The 17911-nt window shown below is 38.6% G+C and overlaps 2 protein-coding genes and 1 pseudogene across 8 annotated transcripts in view; 2 read left to right on the plus strand and 1 right to left on the minus strand.

Annotated features, from left to right (window-relative positions):
* Window positions 1-11265, minus strand: part of P2RY14 (purinergic receptor P2Y14) — a 67006-nt gene extending 55741 nt beyond the window's left edge. The window contains exon 1 of the mRNA XM_019023184.4: window positions 10988-11265. The gene's annotated coding sequence lies outside the window, so the exon portion shown is untranslated. The remainder of the gene's footprint in view (window positions 1-10987) is intronic.
* MED12L (mediator complex subunit 12L) overlaps window positions 1-17911 on the plus strand; it is a 348784-nt gene that overhangs the window by 183299 nt on the left and 147574 nt on the right. The window lies entirely within an intron of this gene.
* Window positions 1467-5972, plus strand: LOC129532306 (protein SET-like; annotated as a pseudogene).

Here is a 17911-nt window from a genome sequence, read left to right on the forward strand (position 1 = left end):
GAATAGCTTTTTAAAATTTCTTTGTACGTAGAGTATTTTATCAATTGCTAAGTACTTAAGAAATGCACTATTATCCTAATTTATGAATTTCTCCAAATGCCAGTAAAATGGACAGGGGTAATTTTTTCCCTTTTTAGTCTTATGTGTTCTTAGTAAAGTCTCAAGAAAATAGCTGGAAATGCTCTGTTTTAATATGCATTGGGTGGTAGTCTTTAAACAGTGGGAATAATTCTTTTTATGTTTTGAGTTTACATGTTTTCAATACGAACCATTAGTAAAACATTTTTTAAAGCTACCTAAATCCTATAAAATAATGCCAGTGTTTTAGGCTATAGAAAATGTCTCTTGAGAGTAATATCTTGTAACATTTATTACTTATATATATAAGTCAGTTTTCAACAGAGCTGCTGTGAATTACTGTTTTATGGCCTAATTCATTAAAAAGAATTGCCTAATTGTGGTGTAGAAACTTAGACACTAAGGCAGAGTAATAAGAAAGGAACCTTGCTAAACATGGAGCGTGTTTTGGCTGAATAATATCAAGGAAACAGCTGTCAAAATACAGTGTTTGAGAATAGCTTTTTAAAATTTCTTTGTACGTAGAGTATTTTATCAATTGCTAAGTACTTAAGAAATGCGCTATTATCCTAATTTATGAATTTCTCCAAATGCCAGTAAAATGGACAGGGGTAATTTTTGCTCTTTTTAGTCTTATGCGTTCTTAGTAAAGTCTCAAGGAAATAGCTGGAAATGCTCTGTTTTAATATGCATTGGGTGGTAGTCTTTAAACAGTGGGAATAATTCTTTTTATGTTTTGAGTTTACATGTTTTCAATACGAACCATTAGTAAAACATTTTTTAAAGCTACCTAAATCCTATAAAATAATGCCAGTGTTTTAGGCTATAGAAAATGTCTCTTGAGAGTAATATCTTGTAACATTTATTACTTATATACATATAAGTCAGTTTTCAACAGAGCTGCTGTGAATTACTGTTTTATGGCCTAATTCGTTAAAAAGAATTCAGTCTATGCTAATTACATGGTAATTTTCTAACATATATACAAAGAGGAAGAAAATATGGTGAGCATACTGCTCTCCATTTTCTGTGCTGAGTTAAACTGCTATTTGTACAGAAATGAAACTGGATTATCCCTGCCCTAGTCAAGGCATGTCCTAGGCAGAACCATAACATGAGTTCTAAATGGAAGCTTCCAGGTTTCTCCATTTTGTCTAATTTGGGAGTTAGACATTTTGTCAAATTTTGTCTAATTTGTTTCAAATTTTGTCTAATTTGTGAGTTCATTCCTATTAGTGGTTTTTAAAATCTAGAATGTTACTGAGGCTGAGCATAGAGCCTTTAGTAAGCTTTGAAAACACATTTCTTCTAACCTATACGGCATTTATAAGTGAGTCAGCAGTGTTTACAAAGCACTTGTTCTCTGCAGAGAGCTACTAACAGATGAAATGGAGGAATCAAGGAAGCAATTTAAGATGTATCATAGACCTAAAGGTAAAACTAAGACCACAAAGCTTCTAGAGGAAAATGTAAAATACCTTCCCAACCTTCGGTTGGTTTTTAGTATGCAAAATTTTTTAGCCACAAAACAAAAAAAATTAAGTTTTCTGAGCGTCTTCCTGAGGAGAAAGAAGAACTGTGGTCTGGTTCTTGAACTTTCCTAGCGGTGTGACCCCCAAAACCAAGACTACTTCCTGCTCTGAGACCGGAGGAGACATTGGCCTCTCTGGGCTTGCCGAAGAAGGGAGAAAAAGAACAGAAAGAAGCAATTGAATATATTGATGACGTACAAAAGGAAATAGAGGCTGGGCGCGGTGGCTTATGCCTATACTCTGGGAGGCCAAGGTGGGTGGATCACCTGAGGTCGGGAGTTTGAGACCAGCCTGACCAACCTGCAGAAACCCCATCTCTACTAAAAACACAAAATTAGCCAGGTGTGGTGATGCATGCCTGTAATCCCAGCTACTTGGGAGGCTGAGGCAGGAGAATCACTAGAACCTGGGAGGTGGAGGTTGCAGTGACCTGAGATCGTGCCATTGCACTCCAGCCTGGGCAACAAGAGTGAAACTCCATCACACACACACACACACACACACACACACACACACACACACACACACACACACGAAATTCAGAGACTTAATGAACAAGCCAGTGGGGAGATTGTGAAAGCAGAACAGAAGTATAACAAATTCTGCCAACCATTTTTTGGAAGAGGTCAAAATTGATTGCCCAAATCTCAAATTTTTGGGTAACAGCATTTGTCAGCCATCCACAAGTGTCTACATTACTTGGGGAGGAAGACAAAGAGGCACTGTATTATTTGAAGAGTTGAAGTGACAGAATTTAGAGGTATTAAATCAGGTTACAGAAAGATTTTTATTTTGATGAAAATCTTTAGTTTGAAAATGAAGTTCTATCCAAGGAATTTCATCTGAATGAGAGTGGTGATCTATTTTTAGAGTCCACTGAAATCAAATGCAAATCTGGAAAGGATATAATGAAAACGTTCCAGTCAAACGCAGAGTAAAGTCAGCAGGAAGAGGCAGCACAAAGAACCAGAGAGCTTCTTTACCTAGTTTACTGACCATTCTGATGCAGGTGTTGTTGAGTTAGGAGAGTTCATCAAAGATAATACTTGGACAAATCCATTACAGTACTACTTGGTTTTCAATATGGATGATGAAGAAAGGGAAGGAGATAAATGATGAAGAAGGTTGGGAAGATATTGATAAAGAAAGGGGATAAGGATGAAGGTGAAGAAGATGAAGATGATGATGATGAAAGGGAGGAAAGAAAGGGGGTGAAGGAGAAAATGACTAATAGAACACTGATAGGTTCCAACCTTTTTAAAAATTTTCTCTAGTTCCTGGGAGCAAGCTGTCGTGTATGTGTGTGTGTGTGTGTGTGTGTGTGTGTGTGTGTGTGTGTGTTTTCTCTTGGGCTCAGCTGCCTTGTTCTTGAGATCTTTTTTTCTCTACACCACGGTTCTCAACTTATTTGGGGGGAAAATAACTTGAGCAGAATACAATGGGAAAAGGATCTCTACCCCTTTCTGTTCCAAATTCATTTTTATCCCTTCTTGTCTGAACAAAAACTGTATGGATTCAATACCACTGAACTATCTGGGGAAAAAAGAAAAACCTCCCTTTACTCTGCTGGAAGTTGCATGGTGCTAAGCCCCTGTGTGGTAGTGCGCAGAATTTTAGCGCTTTTCTTCCTTTCTCTGTGTATTAGGCTCAGAACACTGTGTCTCTGCGTGAATATGGATAGTTAGCATTTGCCAACATGTATCTGTCTACTTTCTCTTGTTTAAAAAAAGAAAAAAACAAAAAATGGGACTATGTAAGGTCAGCAAAGGGTGAGTTTGAGATGTTTGGGTGGGTTAAGTGTGTATTTTGACAGCATGGCTTCTCCTTTGGCATATTTAATTGTGATGTTTAATGGGCATCTTTGCAGTTTAACATGACACGTTTAAAATAAGTTTTCTCCTAATGATGACTCTTGCCCTGCCACTCGATGGGACAATCCACAGAACCTGCAGGATATTATTTAGAATTCACATTCTCTGTTGTACTTTTGTACCTGTCTATTTTAAAATTTTCTTTTTATTTCACTGGAAAGGAAAGATGACACTTAGTTTTAAATGTTAAAAGTGTACAAGTTGCTTTGTTAGAATAAAACTAAATGTGTACACATACCCAAAAACAAAAACAAAAAAATCCCCAAATTTAAAACTTTCATTTTTTTTGTAGACACCATTAAGAAAATGAAGGCAAGCCATAGATTGGGGAGTAAATATTCACAAAAGTATCTCTGTTAAAGGCTCAGACTATTTAAATAATTTTCATTACTCTATAATAAAAAGACAAACTCAGTTTCTTAAAAAAATGCTGAAAAGATGTGAACAAATAATTCACAAAGGAAGCTGTTTGGTCAAGGAGCACATGAAAAGATTCTCAGCCTCACTTGTCAGCAGGGAAATACAAATTAAAATAATAAGGTAGTACTTTCACCCATTAGAATGGAAAGAAAACTTGACAATGTTAAGAATTGACGAGGAAATAGAATAATTGATACTTTGGTATATTTTTGGTTATAGTGTAAAATAGTAAATCTACTTTGAATAACGGGTCACTTCTTATCAAGTTAAACATGTTACTTTCTTGTGACCTAGTAATTTCACTCCTAGGTGTTTACCCAGGAGAAATGAAAGTGTATGTCCATAGAAAGACTTATATTAGAATATTCATAGCAACTCTTTTCACAATAGCCAAAAGTTGGGAACAACCCAAATGCTCATCAACAGATTAAAATGGGTAAACAAATTGTGGTATACTCATAGAATACCATATGGTGATCTGGAGGATGATGCGGGCCACAATAATAGATAAATCTCAAAATATGCTGAGCAAAACAAGTTAAATCTCAAAACATGTTGAGCAAAACAAGTCAGACACAAACGACTATGTACCTTGTGATTCCATTTCAGTGTAGTTCTAATACTGGTAGAACTAAGCTCTAATGAGAGAAATTAGGAATGTAGATGGCTGTGCCTAGAAAAGAGAATGATGAAATTTTTGTGATGGAAATACTATTTATCTTAATTGGGGTGGTGATTATATGGTGTCAAACCTCAATGAACTGTACACTTAAAATCTAATTTTCATTTATTGTATGTGGTTTATACCCCAATATAAATTAGGGGAAAAAGTCAAAGGCACAAAACTTGCTCTTGAAGCAATACAGATGTTGAGCATACACAGAGCAGATTGTAATGTGTGTGTAAATGGTATAGGATGCTTGAAAGAGGGCAGAAGTGACAGTGTGTACCACATGAGCTTGCAGGAAAAGGCAGGATAAACAGAAAAGGCTTTCTGGACAATAGATGGTTTGTGCTGTGTTTTGAAGATGCAAAGAGGTAAATGTTTTTAGGACTTGGGGAGAAGATTTCTCAAATAGGGTCAAGGTTTCTCAAGTCAAGAGGTCAAGATAAAAATAAAACAGTATATGTTTTTGGACCAATAAACATAAATTGAAGTTGTTTTTCTACTCAGTGTATCATTCCCATAGTTATCAGTCTATCATTTCCCATATATATGTATCATGTCCCTCTTTCAAGACTCATCTTAATTCTGCTTCTTCTGTTCTCCAGGTGCACCAGCACACAGTGGTATTTCCTTCTCCCAAATTCCCATTTTTTAACTTATAAATTAAAAGCACCATTTAATTTTTCCTAGATGATATCCTGTTTTTCAGTGTGGATCTTCTTACAAAGTGCATACTCGGGAAAGGTTGTTTGTCCTCTGCCCCAAGTAAAATATTGAGTACACAACCAAATCCTGGTTAATTAAGATGTGGTGGGTAGAGGTTGACAGATGTGCAGGAGGTGGGGACATCTGTGGATATGGATTGAAGTGTGGAGTTGTAGATTTTCTTCCTTGTATGAGTGTTAATGGCTATAATGTTTTGACTCTCTACTATGTACCAGGCATGATAACTCTTACAGCCATTCTTCTAGGTGGTTATTTTTGTTCTGTTTTCTACAGATGAGTCAACTGAGCAGGGAGAGGTTAAGGAACACACTGGAATTTTGAATACAAGTTGAGTATCCCTAATCCCAAAATCTGAAGTCCAAAGTGCTTCAATATCCGAAACTTTTTGAGGGCTGGCATGACTCTCAAAAGAAATGTTCATTGGAGCATTTCAGATTAGGGATTCTCATCTGCTAAGTGTAATGCAAATATTCCAGAATCTGAAATCTGAAACACTCCTGGTCCAAAGCAGTTTGATCAAGGAATATTCAACCTGTATATCTCTCTGGCTTCCATTGTTCTTATAGTCATCAGAGCACCACACTATGTTATTGGGAAAGAAGATGATGCTGGCAATGACAGCAATAAACATTGTTGTGTTCTTTTTTTTTTTTTTTTTTGAGATGGAGTCTTGCTGTGTCACCCAGGCTGTGGTGCAGTGGTACGATCTCAGCTCACTGCAGCCTCTGCCTCCTGGGTTCAAGCAATTCTCCTGCCTCAGCCTCCTGAGTAGCTGGGATTACAGGCACACACCACCATGCCCGGCTAATTTTTGTATTTTTTTTTTTTTTTTTAGTAGAGACGGAGTTTCACCATGTTGGCCAGGCTGGTCTCAAACTTCTGACCTTGTGATCTGCCCACCTCGGCCTCCCAAAGCGTTGGGATTACAGGCATGAGCCACTGCGCCCGGCCTGATTGTGTTCTTATGCCAATTACTGTTCTGGGTAATTTATGTATATAACTCATTTAATCCCCATAACTCAGTAAGGAAAATGAGGCATAGAGTTGTTAAGTGACTCTATTAAGGTTGTATTAGAATAAGTGGTGGAGTCAAGATTTGAAGCCAAAAAGTCTGATTCTAGAATGCACACTTTTCATTATTATGCTATACTACTTGGCATTGTACACATAGGGACTGGTTGTCTTCTTTAGTACAAGGCATATACCATTTCTTAATTGGGGTAGGAGTGGATTTAAATAAAAATTGGTGATGCAGACTGTTGTTTTCAAATCATATTTAAGACCCTCATTTTTGTCCATTCATGTAACATTTATTGAAAACTTCACTGTGTTATGAGACTAAGACAGAGTCTGTTCTTTTGAGGGACTTTAAAGTCTAGGACTGGGTCTGGATTTTTTAAATCGTGTGGCCTCTAAAGCATTTTAAAGTTCTCACACTACTTGAACTAAACTGAGAAACTGGATTTGACTGGCAGTGTGCTAAAGTCGTGGCTCATGAAAGAAAATTGGTGCAGATATCTAATGAACCAACCCATACTCAGAAAAAAGGCCTCGCTGCCACAAAACCAAAAGATTAAGCAATTAATGTGCACTTTGTATTTCAAATTAAAATAATGTATTTAAGGTTTCTAAAAATAATTCCTACTTAACCTGTTATTTTGGTTAACCTGTATTTTTCCTTAACTAACTTGCCTCAGTGGTACCAGTTATAAGGACAGCTGCTGTGTATCAAACTCAGTGATAACAGGGACAGCTGGTCTGACATCTTAGGTTTTCTTTTTATCTCAGACCATATCCTCCCTCTTCCTTTTTTCACTTCTATAAAGGCAGTGCTTATAGGCATATTTATAGTGGGGAAAGAGGCAGTGAAATCCTTGTGCAGAAACATAGGTAGGCAGTTTTGGGGGCCAGGAGAGAAAGAACATTCAACACTAAAGGCCACCTCCTAGGACATTTAACTGAACTAAGTATCATTTCTCATATTCTGTTTTTGTCATCTGTACATGCAGGGCTATCAGCTCCCAGCTGGATTAAGGTTAGGGATTTGGATCTAGTCAGTAAATGACTTCTGATGAGATTAGAATCGTCTCCAAATCCCCATTAAGGAAATAAAAATGTAATCTTATAAGTTATAATATGTCCAAAGATTGTTGTCATAATTGAATGACTGTCAATTCCTAGGAGTGATGATGTTAAGGTTTGTGGATATGTCTGTTAGAATGTAAGCCACCAGAGGCCCAGAACCTTTTCATCACACCATCCCTACCATTCCTAGAATGTTGGCTGCCTCATTGTAAGGAATCAGTGTTGAATGAATAAATGACCAAAATATCCCTAGAGTGAGAAGGGGATTTCATTCATCATCTGTAGCAGGATGGAAATGTTCTTAGATGAAGCCTTGTATGAGCTCTCCTACCAACCTTTGACCTTAGGGCTCGACTCACTGGGAAGATCACACCAGCAACAGGTGAGTTCTTTCCAGCCAGGTGTCTCTCCCGCTATAGAAGGTGGCACATTTCCCATCTGCTTGGTATAAATGGCTCCTAGAGTCTAGAGGCTGTAAGTGATGTGATGAAAATAATTGCGTGTGTATGATCCTGGAAAGTTTCGAGGATCAGATTTTTTTCCCCAAGTGATCACACCACAAGTGTACAGATCGCTTTGGGCCAACCTCAGAAGCCAACTAACTGATCTTTTCCTCTTTTCTTTGATATCTTAACCTCAACAGCAGATGTCATATAATTGGGTAGAAGCCAGCACCCGTCCCTGGCTGTTCTTGTATTTGAATGATGAGGGGTCAGAACATGATATCTAAGGCCTTTGATGCTTTTCAAAAACAACAGATGGGAGGTTTCAGTGAAAAATAAAAAGCTAGCAATTTAATTTATACCGAGTAAAGACAAAAATTTCAAAGGAATCTAATCAGATCTAAAAGCATATGACCAGTATTTCACTTTGACTTTAAAGAACAGGTGGATTGAGCTTTGCTGTGGTAAACTTGGTGTTTCGGTGAATTAATGTAACCAAATGATTACTATAAAAATAGCATTCATTAATTACTAGATTTATCCTTTTTAAGGGTGCTAGGGAGGAAAAGAAAATTCCCTGTAAAGAAAAACCAGAAAATTTAGTAAAGAGGGTTTTGGAGACCTGATTCTCATGCTACTTAGGAAGCTGAGAATTTAAAGTAGATTTTACATAGTTTGGTTGTAGGTATTTTTTCTCATCAAGATAGGATATTTTTACTGAAGTTGATTTATCTAGCTGTGCTGCTCAGACTTTTAGGAGGCAATGCCTCTTTTAGTATTGCGGGGTGATGGTGGGGAGGCTATGGGTGTAGCACCAGACTTGAAGCTAATTTGAAATCCCAAGTAGTAGACAGCATCTGGCCAATGAAATGCCTTCTTAGCATCCAGTATGAACTGGCAGGGTGATCATATTGATGATCATAATTAATTTATTATACAATCAAGGACACTTTTGAGATAGAAAGGAGGCACTATTTTCAATTATGCCCAGACAACAGGTGAAAACTGGATCTGTCCCAGGACATGGGGTCACCCAAAACTGAATGTGCAACAGAATTACCTGGAGGGCTTGTTAAAAGAGATTGCTGGGCTCCACCCCCATTGTTTCTGACTCTGTAGGTTTGGGGTCAATAATTTGCATGTCTGACAAGCTCACTGGTGATGTTGATTCAGCTGGTATAGTATCTACACTTTGAGATCCACTGCTCTATCCAAACAAACTTGGCACTCTTGTACTGATATAATTTTCAGTTAAAGGAAACTCTCCTTATTGTCCATCATCCTCCACTAGACAGCCTTCTGCAGGTGAGGATGCTCATGACGATGGCAGAATATGCTTGTGTTGGTGTCAGCCTACCTCCTGGACTGGTCTGTTTTTGGTATTCTAGAGACTGCTCACACTGGGAGGCTGAAACAGCTCACTTGTGACCGACCTAACTTCTAAGGATATCCTGGGGCCAAATGGAATAAACCTGTGACTTCTGAGTTCATAGAGCCTTAGGCTTAGGGAAGCCTCAACATCTAAATTCACTCAGAAGCACTTTACAGAGTGAACGTTCTTCTAGGGAGCAGTATTCTTCTTCTGTTCAGCACTTTAGAAGCATCATAGGTGGCCTTGCTCAGGATAGTCACACCCTCTGTACCTGCTTCAACTGTGAAGCGGGCACCGTAATACTTCAGGAAATTATACTTCTTTCTCTGCACCCTGCCCACTTCCCCTGTGTCTTCATGCTTTGAGTACCTTGGAATCTCCCTACTGTTTTTTTTTTTGTTTTTTTGTTTTTTTTTTGTTTTTTTTTGAGATAGGGTCTCACTCTCTCGCCCAGACTGGAGTGCAGTGGCCCGATCTCAGCTCACCACAACCTCTGCCTCCCAGACTCAAGCGATTCTCCTGCCTCAGCCTCCTGAGTACCTGGGATTACAGGCATGCACCACTACCACCCAGCTAATTTTTGTATTTTTAGTGGAGATAGGGGTTTTACCATGTTGGCCAGGCTGGTCTTGAACTCCTGACCTCAAATGATCCACTCACCTTGGCCTCACAAAGTGCTGGGATTACAGGTGTGAGCCACCATGCCTGGCCTCCCTGGTTTTTTTTTTCCAGACATGACAATATAGAGTTCATTCATATATACCAATGTGTTAATTGTGTGCACACAATTGTATGCATGTTTGTATATATAGTATTCATAAATTTTACCGAAATATAAAATTCATTGCATGTTTACAAATCATAAAATATGCCATTTTGGTATTTTCTGAGTGCATTGTTTTCTTTTTAACTTAATGGCTAGGTTTTTTTTAGTGCTAAAACTGATTATCAAGTTTGTATGTTTTAGAAAGATGAATATACAAACTATTTTTTTTTTTTACTAGCGTGATCTTTGATTCATTTTCTCCGTAGGATTGATTGTCCTTGGTTAACAAAGTATATGTAGACAAGATGGATTGCATGGGCTTGGTTGAATAAGCTGACATTGTGGGTCTGTGTTAATTCTCCTGAATGTAATTTAATTTATAATGTTTAAAGACTTGTAAGTAATTTAGTTGATTAGTCATAGACTATAAATAAGTAGCATATGAACTCAAATATTTGCTATGCATAGGACAGATATTTTTGTGATTTACAATTTAAAGGCATTTTATTTTAGTAGGTGTTAATGGGGTTAACTTATCCTAATAATGACAAAGATAAAAACTTTTACCTATATAAGTGTATGTACAAGTAAATGCAACTCTATATCTGTACACATATGCAATTGAAAACAAAGACATACTGACCTAAGTATTATGCTAATCGATTTTGTAGTTTTGAGAAGCAATTTTAATACACATTTACGAGCTTTTGAAATGTTTGTCCTGGATGAATACCTTTTAAACATTTTCCTTGATATCTCTTCATCACAGATATATTTTGACAGCCACAATTGGAAATCCTAAATCATAAATGATAATATTTCAGTATTGGATCCCCATATTAGCATGGGGAAATATATTAATATACCAATTATAGTTGTCAAACAAAAAGTAACCTACTGAGAAAAATGTGAGTGGCAATGGTTCAGTGTTCCTCAGCTTTGTTGCTGCCCAGCTCAGAAATCTTTTCTGTTCCCATGCACCTTTCACATACATGCAAGTCATTTCATGGAAAAGCTGTTTTCTTACCTGCGTCTAGGCCTTCATCTGTGAGAGTCATGCTTCACTCATTTTGAAATACCTCTCAATGTAGGCTCCAAGGTAACACTGTTACAGAGTTCTTGCTCATCTTCAACTACTGATGAAAATCAGGAACTTGACAGAAACCGCAAGATAGTGGGTCCCTCTGCTGCTGTTGTCAGACAGAATTTATTGAAGACTGGGATGTGGAAACAAAGAGGAAGGAAGAGACGTTTTAATCTCTGTGGGTGTTAGGCTGACTTCTGAGCTAGTTCCTTTCCTCCAGTAATGCAAAAACAGTCCTGCTTTCTTATTTCTCCTCCTACTTTTCCCCACATCCCTACATCATCTGATGCACAGCCAGGCAACAACCTGTTTTCTTTTCTAACCTTTGCCATTGTCAAATTCAACATGTGGTATGAGGTGGAGAACTGATGTGTAAGATATGGTTCTTTCTGAAGCACCCTCAGAAAATTGTCAGCAGCTTCACAGTATAACATGCAGAGATGGGTAGTTGGAGCTACCTGGAAATGCGGAGTTAACAGAATAAAGAAGTATTTTGACACCAATGTCGACATATTCTAGATAAGAGGTGTTGCATTGTCATTTTTCCCACGTTAATTTTTCCATATTTGAACATTGCTGATAAATAGATCACAAGTAGGACTTCAGATAGACTCCTCGTGTGTTAACATTTTGGTGTTTGTGCTGTGTTACTATTTTGAAAGTCTTCATATTTTTAGTTCCTTTCAGGCTCTGTAATATAATTGGTGATGTCCTGCAGTGCCCCACTGTCTTTCCCATTGACTATTAGTGCCATTAGATTTGGAAGTTTTCAGAAGATGGCTACAAAGTCCTCTTCAAAGTGTGTAACTCAGAACCAGAAAGAAAGAAGACAAGGGGCTGAAAAGCTTACTTTATAAGGCTCCTGCATTTTAAGTGTATTTACTTAGGCTGTTCCATTGCCAAATTATGGGTAACAACTAGTAAAGTTCAGCTTGCCTTAAAAACATAACTATACATTTAGTTATAATAATTATAACTGGCTTATGACATGCCAGTTACTATTCTAGTTGCTTTATATGTACTTGCTACGTAGGAGGCAGTGTTCTGGACATTGGAGATGGAGTAGTGACTGACACATACCCAAACAGTTATTTCCCTCATGAAGAGTATTTTCTTACTTTCTGTCTCACAGACTTACTAGTCACTGTTGATCCTTGGCAAAGACCTGTGAGACACAGCTTGTTTAGAGAAGTTCGCCATTTCTCCCTGCCAGAGGGACTCTTCTTCAGACCCCCAGCGGGCCCCAATAGTCCTCACTGTTGCTTTGATTGAGGGGCTAAGAATACTGATGTGCATAGAGAGGCTTGTTAGCTTCAGCTGCAGTGAGATCTGGTAGGTAAATAAACTTAAGGACAAGTGGACGTGAGGAGGAGCCGCTAGAGCCTGGTTATTACCAAGGCGCATTGCAGAGTCCTCCAGATGTAAACATTTTGCTGATTAAATTGATGATTTGGCAGGAACAGTATCTCTAAGCTGCGACTCTCGAGACTTCCCTGATTTATTGCAGGAGATGCTGTTTACTCTGACAGTCTCAAAAACACCCATTAATTGTTCCAGGTCCCTTTTGTGCTTCTTGACTTCCCCATGGGGTGTTTCACATAGATGTTACTGAGTATGACTGGGGAGAACATGGTAATTTCTTTGACTGGAGCTGCTTGCTTGCCTCTTAATGCCAGGAGTTGCAAAGTCCAAGGCCAAAAGGATAGCCCTACAGGTGGTCCCCTCGTGGCAGGTGGTACAAATGGGTTGGACTCTGTGTAAGACACTTGGGAGTAGAGGGATTATGGAGAAATGGAGAGCTAAAGGGCCCACCCAGGGGGTCAGTTGTGTCTGGAAGCTTGCCAGAGTCATGGGCCTCATCTTGGGATGAGCCAGTGTCTTCAGAACATTGAACACTGATTTGCATGTACTGTTCTAAACACTCTGTGTGTTTTAGCTTGATTACTCACAATGGCTCCATGAGTAAAGTAGGTCTGTCTACTACTTCTTCCCCACCTTTTTCTTAATAGACAAGGAAACTGAGGCATGGAGATGTTACATCAGGTCGCTGGAGCTGGGCAGATCCTGGAGCCTGTGCACTGCTACTGCCTTTATATGTCTCCTCTGATTTCATTTGTTGGTGTCTAAATCGAATACCTTACAAACCAGTGTAGACCTGATACCCTGTGGGCTAAAACAAAACCTGACTGTGCACTGTATTGGGCTTGTGAGCAGTCAGCTTGTGACCTCTGTTCTGTGGTTTTATTGGCACGTAGCAGTACAAGGATGGTGAGGGGTGGGGAGGGGGCAGACAGCCAGGCACTTGAAAGCTCATCTGGAAAGATTGGATCGTCTCAAGTGCACATACTCATACACTTGATTGAAGTGTACTCTGTCCCTACTAGATCCTTTCACAGCCAAAACACCTGGCAACCCTTGGAGAAGTAACTTCCTTTTTTTTACGAGTAAGAAAATAGAGCCTCAGAAAATTTAACAGTTGTCTAAGCTAGAAAGTAGCAGGACTGGACTTTGAAGTAGTCTTTAGGTTGTGCTGTACATTTTGTGGATATGCTTAAATCACAGTTTAGCTTGTACACATTTTCCTTTATTAGAATTGGAAGTAAGTATTAATGTTTCAAAAAATATTTTAGCCTGACAAACAATATTTATTCTATCTTCATATGTTTTTGAAATTAGATATTTTAAGCTGGGCGCGGTGGCTCACACATGTAATCTCAGCACTTTGGGAGGCCGAGGCAGGCAGGTCACAAGGTCAGGAGCTCCAGACCAGCCTGACTGACATGGTGAAACCCTATCTCTACCAAAAATACAAAAAAAAAAAAAAAAAAAAAAGTTAGCTGGGCATGGTGGAGTTCGCCTGTGATCCCAGCTCTCAGGAGGCTGAGGCAGGAGAATTACTTGAACCCGGGAGATGGAAGTTGCAGTGAGCTGAGATTGCGCCACTGTACTTCAGCCTGGGCAACAGAGTGAGACTCCATCTCAAAATAAATAAATAAATAAAAAATAAAAAGATATTTTATTATGACTTTTAGCAACATAGGTAATGACTCTTTTCAACACTAGACACCAGGCATAATACAACATAGCCAATAACGACATTATAATTAAAATAATAGAGGGCCTGGTCCTTGTGTGCAAGAATCTTTTAAAAAACAAAATCTAAAATAGTCAATATTTTCCTTTTATCTGTGGTGTTTTGATTTATGCTAAATAGTTCTGAATTCCCATTTCCTTTTGTGGAATCCTAAGATTAAAGTACTGTGATTTCCTCCTGACTAATCTTTTTCTCAGAGCCCTCAACATAACCCTGATATGACAACCACCCCTAGCCCACCCCACGTGCTCACACATTCTCCAATACCATTTCCAGGCAGGACTCTGCCTTATTAGTAATAGGACTGGTTATATATAAACATCCCTTGTGTATTCATACTACAAATAGAATGCGTTTAACACACGTAATCCCCAAATATGTCTGTAACTGTTTCCAGTCAGTTTCTATCCAGCCCGTCATCGACTGCGCATAAATAGCTGGCTGGCTTACATTTTGATTCCATAAATGTCCTATTTTGCTCCTTACCCCAGAATTCAACTATGCATAATTGTTACCATATGTCTTTTGAAATCATTTTTCTTTAAAGTAAGTACAGAGACAACTTCATTGTTACTGCCCTTCCCCTGCCTTTCCCTGGTTGCTTTATTGAGCATAGTGAGTAAGACACTAGTGCATCCGGCCTCATCCCCACTTGCTCTCTTGGAGACTTGTTCATGTGAGCCCTGTATAGACCTTATTCTTTTTTTGTAGCTTTGTAGTATTCCATGATTTGTTTAATCAGTACCTATGGATGGATTTTCAGATAAATATGAACATTTTCAAGGAATTTATTTTAACCATAGCAGATATTTGCTGGGTTATATAATTTAGTGGTTTTTTTTTGTTTGTTTGTTTTGCTGGCAAGTTATTTATAATTGTGTGTGTGTGTTTTGTATGTGTTGGGGGGCATGGCTGCCGAAAGGATTCCACTGGATGTTGAGAAAGATGTTGACATAAGAATGCAGAGGATTTTAGTAAAGGCCCGGTGTAAACATTTTATGAAAGTACAGTGTACAAGGATGTTTAAAGGAAGCGTATTTGGAAATTGTCCTCTATAGGATCTCTGAAGGAACTGGCATCCAAAATGCTTCTTGTTGGATGGCTCTTTTACTTGTAGAATGGGGGTGAAAGTCAACTTAGTACTGTATTAAAAGAATGATATGAGCCAAGGTTTAATGTTAGGAAAGCCAGCAAAGGTGGAGGAGCGCGTAATGCGGGGGATCCAAAATGTCATGCTCAGGACTTCCTAATTTAGTGTGCCGTAAAGTTTTTGAGCTTTGTAGTAAAATAATTGAAAAAGTGTTTTGAAAAAATGTAATCTGGTAGGAAAACATTGAATGCAGACATGCCTTTTTATGTTTCTCTATGTGAAGCATTCAGTTCTACCAGCTTGTTGATTTAGAGTAGTGGAGAAAGGGGGCAGAAATTATATCATTAAAATGTGAGATAAGTCACCGCATTATAAAATAATGCCTTTTTGTTAAACCTCTTGCAATGAATGACAGGACATGGGACTTCATTGGCAATTGTGCACTTGCCTTCATCTGAGAATTACAGTGGAGAAACAAATGCCTGGTACAATATCACCCCCTTCTGGTAGATTGAAAGAAGTAACAATTTTAGAAAAATTAATAGGTGCAATTTGTGCATATATTATAGGCAGTTCACAAAACCTCACTTTGGTATGGATACTAACATTGAGTCATGGTTGATTGTCTAATCCCAATTAGTTGAAGTGTGCAAACAGATTTTCTGTATTGCTAGCATTAGATTGGGTTTAAATCTTGGAAATCAGAAGGACTGAATCTCGATTGATGTTAGCAAAGAATCAGAATTTAGAACTTTGTTACAAAAACAAAAACTTTTGTATGTGTATTTTCTCTTTTCAGTATTTTTTTTGGAAAGATGCTGAGGAAGCAGAGGAAAGCATTTTCTTTTTCACCTTGAGGTCTCACAAATGTGTCATCTCTGATTATCTTCCTTTTGTTCCCATTTGCTTGCAAGACTCACCACGTCTGTAGACATGTCCCTAATACCTCAGTGTTGTCATTATTCTTCTGATGTGGCCTGTGTTTCTGTATCATGCCTAGCCATCCTTGCTGGCTTTGTTTTGTACCCGTGGTGTTCACTACCGTAGTACATACTCAGAAGTATTTGTTAATTGAATATCTGTAACCAAAATATGGGGAAGACAGAGAATGTTCTCCAACTCCGTGCTCTGGTTCTGCAAGTAAAGATAAATGAGATAATGGAAATTGTCTGAGAACAATGACTATGAATATTTTAAATAATATTATCCCAAGTGTATTAAATCATCTAATCACTTGTAGTTGTACACTTTTGAATCCCTTTTGTAGATGTCTGAATCCCTGACCTGCATAATGATTCAACTTAGGACAGGTAACTAAGAGGATGACATGCCGCTTTATCAGACAGTTTATTTACTCAGTACCCTAACTGCTCAGCTTTTTAATACAGTGATAGAACAAGTTAGGAAAACAGGCCTTGGGAAGTCACTGAGTGAGCTGGAATGAAACTTAATGAATGTAGCAACATACTTCGTTTTTGTCAGATAAACTTTCCCACAGTTGTTCTGATAAACAGTGCTGCTTGTCATCCTGCCACGACGTGTGGGAGGAGCATGGCCTCAGCAAGTTTAAGGAAAGATTTGTGGTGTTGACTTTTCAGGGAACTTGACTGAGGGTTAACTGAAATCAAAGGAAGTGCTATGGGTGATCACATGTAGAGTTTTGTTTGTTTTTTTTTTCTACCCAAAGAATAAGCCGCACCTGAAATTATGTAGATCAGTCATCTCTGCCCAGCAAATGATTTTAGCTAAGCACACTTATTTTTAGTTCTGGGTTGTGGGAGGGTTGTGTGGTTATCTTGGTAATTTAATTTCCTTGGTGGCCTGACTAGAATAGTGGTTTTAGGCAATTAATGCTGTAGAGAGCTGCATATCTTTATAATTAATAATTTGAGCACAACAGTTATTCTTAGGCTATTATATGTGGACCAGTTAGTTTAATCAGAATGAAGAATCACTGAGGCCAAATTTTTTATTTTTTATTTTTTATTTTTTTTCGAGACAGAGTTTTCACCCTTGTTGCCCAGGCTGGAATGCAATGGCGTGATCTCGGCTCACAACAACCTCTGCCTCCCGGGTTCTGGTGATTCTCCTGCCTCAGCCTCCCAAGTAGCTGGGATTACAGGCATGCACCACCACACCTGGCTAATTTTGTATTTTTAGTAGTGACAGGGTTTCTCTATGTTGGTCAGGCTGGTCTCAAACTCCCGACCTCAGGTGATCCACCCACCTCGGCCTCGCAAAGTTCTGGGATGACAGGCATGAGCCACTGTGCCCAGCCCAAAATTTTATATTTAGTCTTTGAATGAGCCATTTAAGGAACAGCTGTGCTGGTTACCCTTGTCTGATTCTCAGTGTTCATGAGGTGTGCTATGGTCTGAATGTTTGTGTCCCTCTAATATTTATGTGTTGATAAAAAGAAACAAAATAATGGCATTTGCAGTAACCTGGATGGAGTTAGAGATCATTATTCTTAATGAAGTAACTCAGGAATGGAAAACCAAGCATATGTTCTCACTTATAAGTGGGAGCTTAGCTATGAGGATACAAAGGCATAAGAATAATACAGTGGACTGGCCGGACGTGGTGGCTCACGCCTGTAATCGCAGCACTTTGGGAGGCTGAGGTGGGCAGATCACGAGGTCAGGAGATCAAGACCATCCCGGCTAACACGATGAAACCCCGT

The sequence above is a fragment of the Gorilla gorilla genome, chromosome 2 (genome assembly GCF_029281585.2).
Source record: "Gorilla gorilla gorilla isolate KB3781 chromosome 2, NHGRI_mGorGor1-v2.1_pri, whole genome shotgun sequence".
Lineage (NCBI taxonomy): Eukaryota > Metazoa > Chordata > Mammalia > Primates > Hominidae > Gorilla > Gorilla gorilla.